Source organism: Ictidomys tridecemlineatus, unplaced genomic scaffold (genome assembly GCF_052094955.1).
Source record: "Ictidomys tridecemlineatus isolate mIctTri1 unplaced genomic scaffold, mIctTri1.hap1 Scaffold_295, whole genome shotgun sequence".
Taxonomy (NCBI): Eukaryota; Metazoa; Chordata; class Mammalia; order Rodentia; family Sciuridae; genus Ictidomys; species Ictidomys tridecemlineatus.
In genome coordinates, this window is record NW_027522374.1 from 264758 (window position 1) to 273924 (window position 9167).

Below are 9167 nucleotides of genomic sequence, written 5' to 3' on the forward strand. Positions count from 1 at the left end.
GAAGGGTGGCGGATTTATACTAAAATAGGTTAACACTTCCATTTTCTCATTTTGGAACCTAATAAAGTGTTTAGTCTGTATTGTTGGCAACTGCTTGACTTCTGTTTTTCTTTAATTGTGTGCAAATCAAGCCACCTGTAAATGTTAAAGTTTAAGAGATATGGGGCACTCCTGTAATTCTAGCTACTTGGGAAGCTGAGACAGAAGGATCTCAAGTTTGAAGCCTGGGCAACTTTGTGAGACCCTGTCTCATAATGTTTAAAAGAGGAAATATAGCTCAATGATAGAGCATTTGCCCTGAGTTCAATCTCCAATATAGGAAAGGAAAAAAAGACAGAAAGAAAAAGAATGGGGGAGGGACCTGTTCAAGAACTTGAGAGTTTGAACAAGTCCCATAAGTTGGAAGGCGGGCGTGTCAGAGCCAGAGACATGGCAACTGGTGAATGGAGTAAATATAGGAAATGTGATACATACACACACACACACACACACACACACACACACACACACACACACATACCACATATATACCACAGTGGACTTTACTACTTTACTCAGCCAAAAAGAAGAACTAAATTGTGTCATTTGCCAGAAAGTAGATAGAACTTGAGGGCATTATGTAAACAAAATAAGCCAAACTCATAAAGTCAAGGGTCAAATGTTGTCTCTCATATGAGGAAGATAGAAAAAAGAAAAAAAAAGACAGGGTGGGGTGGGGAAGGTGAGGTCTCATGAAAATAGAAGGGAGACCAGTAGAGAAAGGCAATTAGGGGAGAAGGAATAAGGAAAGAAGAGGTATCGGGAAACTAAACTGACCAAATTATATTATTATATTACGTGCAAGTACAAATGTGTAATAATGAATCCTACTATTATGTATAATTATATGGCACCAATAAAATTTTATAAAAAGCTAGAGACATGGGAGAGAGCAATTGCTGGGAAAAAAAAGCATTCAGCTGAGGGCCTTGAAGAACAGTATTCTAAAAGTTTTTTTCTGACCCAAGAAGTGGTTGGAAACCCCAAAAGATAGAACCAGATGAGTTGTGAGGGCAAATTCAACTTGGCAAAAAGCCTAACTAGACTATATAAGGAACTGTAGTTTTAGTCACTTTCAAATACTATACTATGTAACTAAGGCCAGGGCTGCCAATGATCATTGTTGTGCTTTTGTACAAAGTTACAGGCCCTCCACCTTCTTCAAAAACAGTTCCCCTGAGTGTGACTCCTGGCCAGTACTGGCCTTGGACCAAACATGCAGAAACTGAATGGACATAACATGGCACCCAGCCAATGCAAGTATATGCCACAAACAAAAAGACCTTTAACTACCCAAAATAGGCTCAAATTTAAAGGCATGTTAGAGAAAGCCATAATTTCTATCAATTTCATATAATTTTTATATGAAATAAATTATATATAAATATATAATAATTATAATTTCTCTTCTAGAAATCTTTCCTTGTTTATATAGATACCTTGTGAATCATGCTTCTTTTCTTTATGAAAATGAAATCATGCTGTACATATTAGTCTGCAACTTACTTGTAAAGTGGAATATAATATGGACATGTACCTAGGTTAGAATCAATCTCATTCTTCTTTATGGCAGAATGACATCCCATTCCAGAGGTCCCCTCAATTATTGTACCCTTTCTCCATCGCCATAGGGATTTTCCATTGTTGCTTTTATATATAATGCTGCAAACAATATCATTGTAAATGTTCTCTTATCTTGACATGGCATAATTTCAATAGAATAGAAACCTAGAAGTGACACTTCTTGCTCATTGTGCAAGTTTATTTTTTCTTTTAAAAGACTGCCTAATTATTAGATACTAGGGATCCTTACTTCTCGGAGATAGGATCTTTTTATTTGAGCATCTATTATGGACTAGGTATACATGGCACTGAGGGTGAAAATAACTACCAAAATGAACAAATGGCATTATCTTTATTGCCACAGAGTTCTATATAGAAGAAAGTGTAAGTATTAAATCTAGCTAGTAATATCTAATCATTATTTAAGTCAAGCACATTACCAGGTGCAAAATAATACAGATTAATCACTTATTCATTGAATACTTTCACTAAGCATTTTAAAATCATTTCATGACAAATTTTTATTGAAAATTAAATGGAATAATATTTATTTATATATTTCTCCTGTTATGTGCTTATATTTGTTAACATTTGGGTTGGGAAAATGTTTTCCTGATATGACATACATATTTAATACTTCCTTATGCATCTTAACCTTTCTATATGTCTTCTTCTTTTTTTCTGCTATAGAATAATATCTCCAATGGAAAAAGTTTCTGGTGTGTAGGAAACACTGTCCTCATCATGATAGTTGGGTAACAGCGGAAGAGCTGCATTGTAGGAACAACCACTTCCTGCCTTTGATTCTTTGGCTGGGGAACAGGAGGCCAAGAAGGAGCTTGTCCCAGGTTCTCTTCCTCTGCTACCTCCAGCTGATCCTCCTCCCATCCCACCTCCATCTCCTACCTTTATTCCCTTTCATTCACTTCTCCAGTACACAGGTCTTGGGGTACAAGCAAAGTGAATCCTCCAATACTGCCCCCCCATTCTATAGGAAGGGAGGAATTTCAACAAGATCCAGTGCTGCCATCTCCTTGTGCTAAAATTATCTAAGGTCCACTTATAAATCTTCTAAGGAACGAAAATCCTAAAAATAATCCAAATATTATGTAAACAACTTATTTTTTTTCTTTCTCTCCCACAAAATTAAAGTGAGTTTGCCACCCAACATGAAAATGGCCTCTTTTTTGTTGAGACTTTCAAAAGAGAAATACTAAGGAACCAGTTTCCCATCACTTTTATAGTCAGGTTTGTGCCTTTCTTGGTGAATCATACATCTTAGTGAAGGGTTTTAAAGAACAATAAATATTAATGATAGTTAACAATTTAGGTGGCAGATAGGGATGAAGGTGCCTGGGTAATACCACTTCATTCAACGTGAAATGTCATGTGACAAAAAGAGGATGACAGTTTTATAATAGAAGCTGTTAATAAAGAACATTATCTTGAAGTTTTTAAAAAATAGCTCAATCACATAGGCAGCTTCTATTCTGAACAAGAAGCCTATTATTACAATACTTATGTTCAATAATACAGATGTTCCATTACACTAAATAACACACCCGGCTTCTCATAGCTAGTCAAAAGTAAGGATAAGACTGCAGCTCAATTTATCTAATGTCCCTAAGTCCATGTTTGTTCTAATATGGGGAGTTCTATGGAGGAATCATTTCTGAAATAATTCTAGGATAGAATTTATCCTAGAATCTGCCAAATTTATAATGATTTGAAAACATTGTAACAAGAAGATCCACCACCCCAAATGCTTACCTTATTTTTCACATAATTTCTGTCGAGCAGTTCTCAACATTTTAGATTTCCCAGGCCAATTTTCTTCAAATGGGTACATAATATTGCCAAATCATATTTTGATGGGCAAAGACATTTTAAACATAAAACAAAAAAAGAAATTAAAAACTAAGTACCATCTATTCTTACATCATTTTATAAAAGACAGTTGTAAGAGGGCATTTTAGACCCCCAAATTACAAAAGTTTCTACTAACATACACTACAGTCCAGGAAAGAATTCTTGGAAACTTTGACACAATGTATAGTTTTCTTAGTTGGTAGAAAAAAAACTGACCAAAGTTGAGCAGATTTGAAAACTCTTGTTTTGAGTTGCAAGTCAATGCCTTTGGGTGCCTGGGAGATGGTGTCAATAGGTGAAACACTTCCATTAAGACAACAGGAATGCTGTGGAGTATGTCAAACTGTGAACAGTGTGAACCAATACAAAGCATTATAAAAACCATCTACACACTGCACCAGCCAAACAAAGCATCTAACCATGGACACTGTAATAATTCCCCATGCATCTTCTCTCCCCACCAGGAAATGCCGTGGCACTATGTACACACACACACACACACACACACACACACACACACACGCACATGCACACACACATACACAATCTTCCTATGAAGCTTGTGAATATGAGAAAAGTAACTCTGACAATGACGAACATTAAATTTTCTTTCCATCCTAATGGAATGAGACTTAGCTTCATAAAATATTTTGAGTTCTAGAAAATAAGAAGAATGGTATTTTTATGTGCTTCATTTTGTAGACTATTATTTACACTAACTATACAAATGATTGACCCTGCATATAGCAAATCCCTAACCTGAACAAGTCTCTTTCACCATCACTTTTGTTTGAAACCACCCCAAAATGTAGGCAATGTTACTGGACTAGACAGCTCAAGACCATAGAGCCTGTCCTTCATCATTGCTTCCTTCTCCAATGACAGTCCCCATTAGTTATCCTAGGCAAATTGTGAAGAGCTCTCTGCCATAGCTTCTGTGCCACCTCTGTAAGGATTCTTGGGCCTCATGTTTACCTAGCACACTATGTACAACTAGAACTTGTCACTCCTGGAACTTTCTGTAGAACATTTAATCAAGCTACATTTTGGCCTGAGCCATTAGCTTTAAGCTCTATGAGAAGTCTGGGGTGCTTTCTTGTTTCTTCAGTGCCAGGCTGATATACAATTTTCTCTCTTCCCGATCAAAGAAAAATCCAAGTTCAAATCCCTCTGATTGGATTTTCCATATGCATCCTATATTTCAGCTGTAATTTCATGACAACAAGCGCAGTGGTCCCCACAAGTGTCCCCACTATGCTTTTTGAGTTTTTTTGCCCTGCTTCTTTACTTCCTGAACCACACTGTGCATACTCTCTGGGACTCTGAATTTTAATTTTTTTGTTTGTTTGTTTTATTATTTAAGTACAAGAGATTGAACCCAGGGGTACTTAACCACTGAACAACATCCCCAGCCCTTTTTATTTAGAGACAGTGTCTCACTAAGTTGCCTAGGGTCTCAATAAGTTGCTGAAGCTGGCTTTGAACTAGCCATCCTCCTGTCTCAGCCTCCAGAACTGCAGGGATTACAGGCATGCACCATCACACCTGGTTCTAGTTCTTTCTCTTTTTACTGCTTGCATCCATCAACCTTCTCTCCAGAGAATCCTGGACTCAGAAATAGCACTGAGAAAAACGTGGTTTCAATTTATTCTTTATTACTTTAATTATAAGATTATTTTTTATGTGTTATGTTCTGGCTACTTATTTTCCACAACCTAAACATAAGTAACTTTCAACATATGCCTTTACATAGTGGCTAACAAGAAACCAGAAAATAAGAATCAAAAGCATATTGCACATAGTCACCATTTATTCATAAATACCAACTTACAAAGATTTATGACTCAAAGACTTACATGGGTTGACAGAGGGCTGTGACTCATTCTTTGATCATGAAAAAGGCTAGACACATAGGCTATCTTCCACTCCAGTGCTCTTTGTAGTCCATCAAACTGTTTTCCAGACCAATACATATTTTCTAAAGTCTTCCTAGCGTCCCAGCTTCTAGACATTTATTCCTTCCTCTCCCAACACCATTCCAGCCATAGCTCCTCTTTGTGTTTGTACAATAAATTTCCTCTGAGTCAAAGGGCTCTGTTTACTCTTGTTCACCAGAGAACAAAGGCCTGTTTTTGATCCTACTAGAAATGTGTTTCTTAGGAATTTGTTTTTATCTTATAATAAGCTAAGAGGTAATATATTTTGGTGTTTTTTAAATGTATTCGGTTTTCTTATTTCCTTAGACATCTTCTTTTACTTCTTCTGAGTATCTTAAAACAATTTTCCCTTTGGAATCACAGAACCACAATTAGCTCAGAGAAAGATCTAATTCTCAGACTTCTTGCCCATGCCTCTGCAACAAAAGCAGAACCATGAAGATCCATGTCAGCCGTGTTTTCTACCATATGGAAAATCTGAAACTCTATGAACCCCCAGGGGAAAACACTCCAATTTCTTCCATCTTCTAATCCTGAAGTTCTTCCAAGGGACTAACTTGAAATTTTTAACATTCGTTTGGACCCATTTCCATCCTTTTTCATAGCCAGTATTCTAGATGGGTGCACATAGACATCATGGAAGTTCTTAACAGATTAACCTATATTTATCATTTTAAGACTTTGCTTTTCTTACTCCCCCACTTAGACTTCTTTTGTTTTTTCCCAACCTGTATGAATAAAAGTGTGGACTATATATGAAATGGCTGAAGCTCTATTTCTATTATTAAATAGACAATGTCCCAAATTAGTTTTTTTTTCCCAAACCATCTCAATAGCATCAGCCAGTGATACCAACCCGAATCCTCCAGAGAGAATGGGAACACAATGAGTTCGTGGACTATGACAGCAAAGAGAAAAGAGAGAGACTTGCCCCTGCCCCCCGCAGGCCCCTCTTGTTCCGTTCTGCCAACGCAGCAGCAGCCCTCCACTATATAGACCGCCCGCCGCGGCCCCACACACTGAGCTCGCACCGTCCGCCTCCACCAGCCAGGGGGAAGGTGAGCCCGGAGGGCACCAGGTGCCCAGGGAGGGGTGCTGGCACCCGGGGACCCGACGCCGCCTCAGGCCTCTGAGCCCGTGCCTGGCCTTGCCTTGCAGATCACCTTCTATGAGGACAGGGGCTTCCAGGGCCGCCACTATGAATGCAGCAGTGACCACTCCAACCTGCAGCCCTACTTCAGCCGCTGCAACTCGGTGCGCGTGGACAGCGGCTGCTGGATGCTCTATGAGCAGCCCAACTACTTGGGAGGCCAGTATTTCCTCCGGCGGTGGGACTACCCCGACTACCAGCAGTGGATGGGCCTCAGCGACTCGGTCCGCTCCTGTCGCCTCATCCCCCACGTGAGTCCGGTTCATCCCGGGACGAGGCCCTGAGGACCCTGACTGCCTAGTTTCCTGCAAATGTTAATCATCTGAAGTACAGGTGATCATTCAGAATGAAAAACAACCTGTTTGGGGAAAAGATCCACAAAAGCTGTAGTGGATTCCTTCAATCCAGTCCCCTCACCCACCCTCCCACACACAGAGACACAAAAGCAAAGCATTACTCAGATACCCACTAATCAATGGATATTTATTACCTAGAACTGTGTTAGCAGCCCTGGGAAAGGAATGTATATGATTCAAGTCCTGACCTGGAATCATTTAGAATGGCAATGTAGACAAATCACTAATACCTAATAGAAGAGTGATTATGTGCCTGATGGTATGGTAGTTATTGAGCATAAGTGATTTTTTTTAAAGACTCTCCCTTCTTTGCTTCCAATGTGAATATTTTAATTCACCACGAAGTACTTTTCTCAATGGAGAGCAACAAAGAATTTGCCCATGTGCCACATATATTTCTCTGTGTTTTAAAACACTAAAATTTGTGAAAATTTAGTCCTTGAAATTCCTGGTTTTTCTTTCCAATTTTTCCATATTCTATTCAAAAATTGAGTATGGATTGTCTGAGACCTAAGATGTTTAGTGTTTTACATTTTATCTTTTATTTCTGTTTTAATATAAAACATTTCCTTAAAATGGGAGAGACAGAGAGAGAGAGAGAGAGAGAGAGAGAGAGAGAGAGAGAGAGAGAGAGAGAGATATCAGCTGTTAAAGGTTTGGGTTTCTCTGTAGTACAGGGGTAATATCTTAATGTATTCAGGAGCAGTATATCTTTCTTGGTCATTCAGTCAAACTTTATCTTGGAAAGATACTAAACCTCTGCCCTCAGTAAGGAGAAAGTCCTAAAAATTAGGGATTATTTTTATTTAAATCTACTTCAAAATGACTCCAACCAGTTCTCTCCAAACTGGCCTGCACTAATGTGTTAACGATATTTCTTTTTTGCTTTTCTCCCCTTCCTGTTTCTGGGCCTGCCAGGCTGGCTCCCACAGGATCAGACTGTATGAGAGGGAAGAATACAGAGGCCAGATGGTAGACATCACTGAGGATTGCCCCTCTGTTCATGACCGCTTCCACTTGAGTGAGATTTACTCCCTGAACGTGCTGTAGGGCAGCTGGGTCCTCTATGAGCTGCCCAACTACCGCGGATGGCAGTACCTACTGAGGCCGGGGGAATACAGGCGTCACCTCGACTGGGGCGCTATGAATGCCCGAGTGGACTCTTTGCGGAGGGTCATGGATTTCTATTGAAATGTGTTCTCCTTCATTGTTTTTCAATCTGGAAACTAATAAAATATTTTCTTTGTGTTCCTGGCATTGATTTGCTTGTGTTGTTTTTTTCTCTCCTACCTCCTAATAATAATTTTATTTGCACACATCTGTGCGGGCATATGCGCGCGCGCGCACACACACACACACACACACACACACACCACAGTGCAAATGGCAAACCAGATGTGTGATCCACAGGTAAGAAAGGAAATTCTCACAATACAAATAGAAGTACACCTTCATATTAAGAGAACTTTACGGTTTACAAAATACTTTCATAATATCTCCTTGTACTCTAGACTTTAAAGAACTTTACTGCTTCAAACGAAATTTTTAGAAATCTATTCAGTTTTTAGTTTTCTCTGAAGACTGAAACTCTGAAAGTCAAGACTCAGACAATGTGACCTACTTTTGAGATCAGAGATTCTAAACCTGGATACCATAAAGGATTTTGGAAGGTTCTGAATCCCCTAAACTTGTAGACAATAGTTGAGTTCATGAATCTGTCAGATTCCCTTCTTGCTGAGGTGACCATGTAACACTCTCCTGGTCATTGAAACATAATTGGAGAAATGTTAATAGGGAGATAGAAGAGATGGTTCTGGAAAAATATCTTTCTTTCCAAAGAGAGGGAGCAGATGTTCCTGGTGCCACAATTACCTCATTTCTGTAAACTTACACACAAGAAGTGACAAGTGAGAGAGAAAGGTCAGGAGAATTGTGGAGATGTTGCCCTGATGCAATGGAGGTTCTGAAAGAATGCCAAGACCTTTTTTCCTTGAGATTTCCAAGAAAGGAAGTAAAACAAACCCATGTTTGTTTAAGCTCAGTGCTAACTGGGTGTTACCTGCAGTTCAACCCAGATTTCCAGATGAACTACAGGTGAATTTTCTTGTTTAAACCTTATTCAGAATCTCAGAGTTCCCTGTTTGAAAATGAAAAATTAAAAAGAAAAGAAAAGAGAGGGAGGAAAAGAAAAGAGAGGGAGGAGAAGGAGAAAGTAGACATTATGGAATAATGTAGTCATGTTTTACATAACTT

At 38.9% G+C, this 9167-nt stretch overlaps 1 pseudogene across 1 annotated transcript; it reads left to right on the forward strand.

The window, feature by feature from the left end:
• The first annotated feature begins 3732 nt into the window (after positions 1-3732).
• Positions 3733-8171, forward strand: LOC101978091 (gamma-crystallin D-like; annotated as a pseudogene). The gene is made up of 4 exons (XR_013432968.1): positions 3733-3804; positions 6245-6466; positions 6567-6809; positions 7833-8171. The product of XR_013432968.1 is annotated as a gamma-crystallin D-like (transcript).
• The last annotated feature ends 996 nt before the right edge of the window (positions 8172-9167 follow it).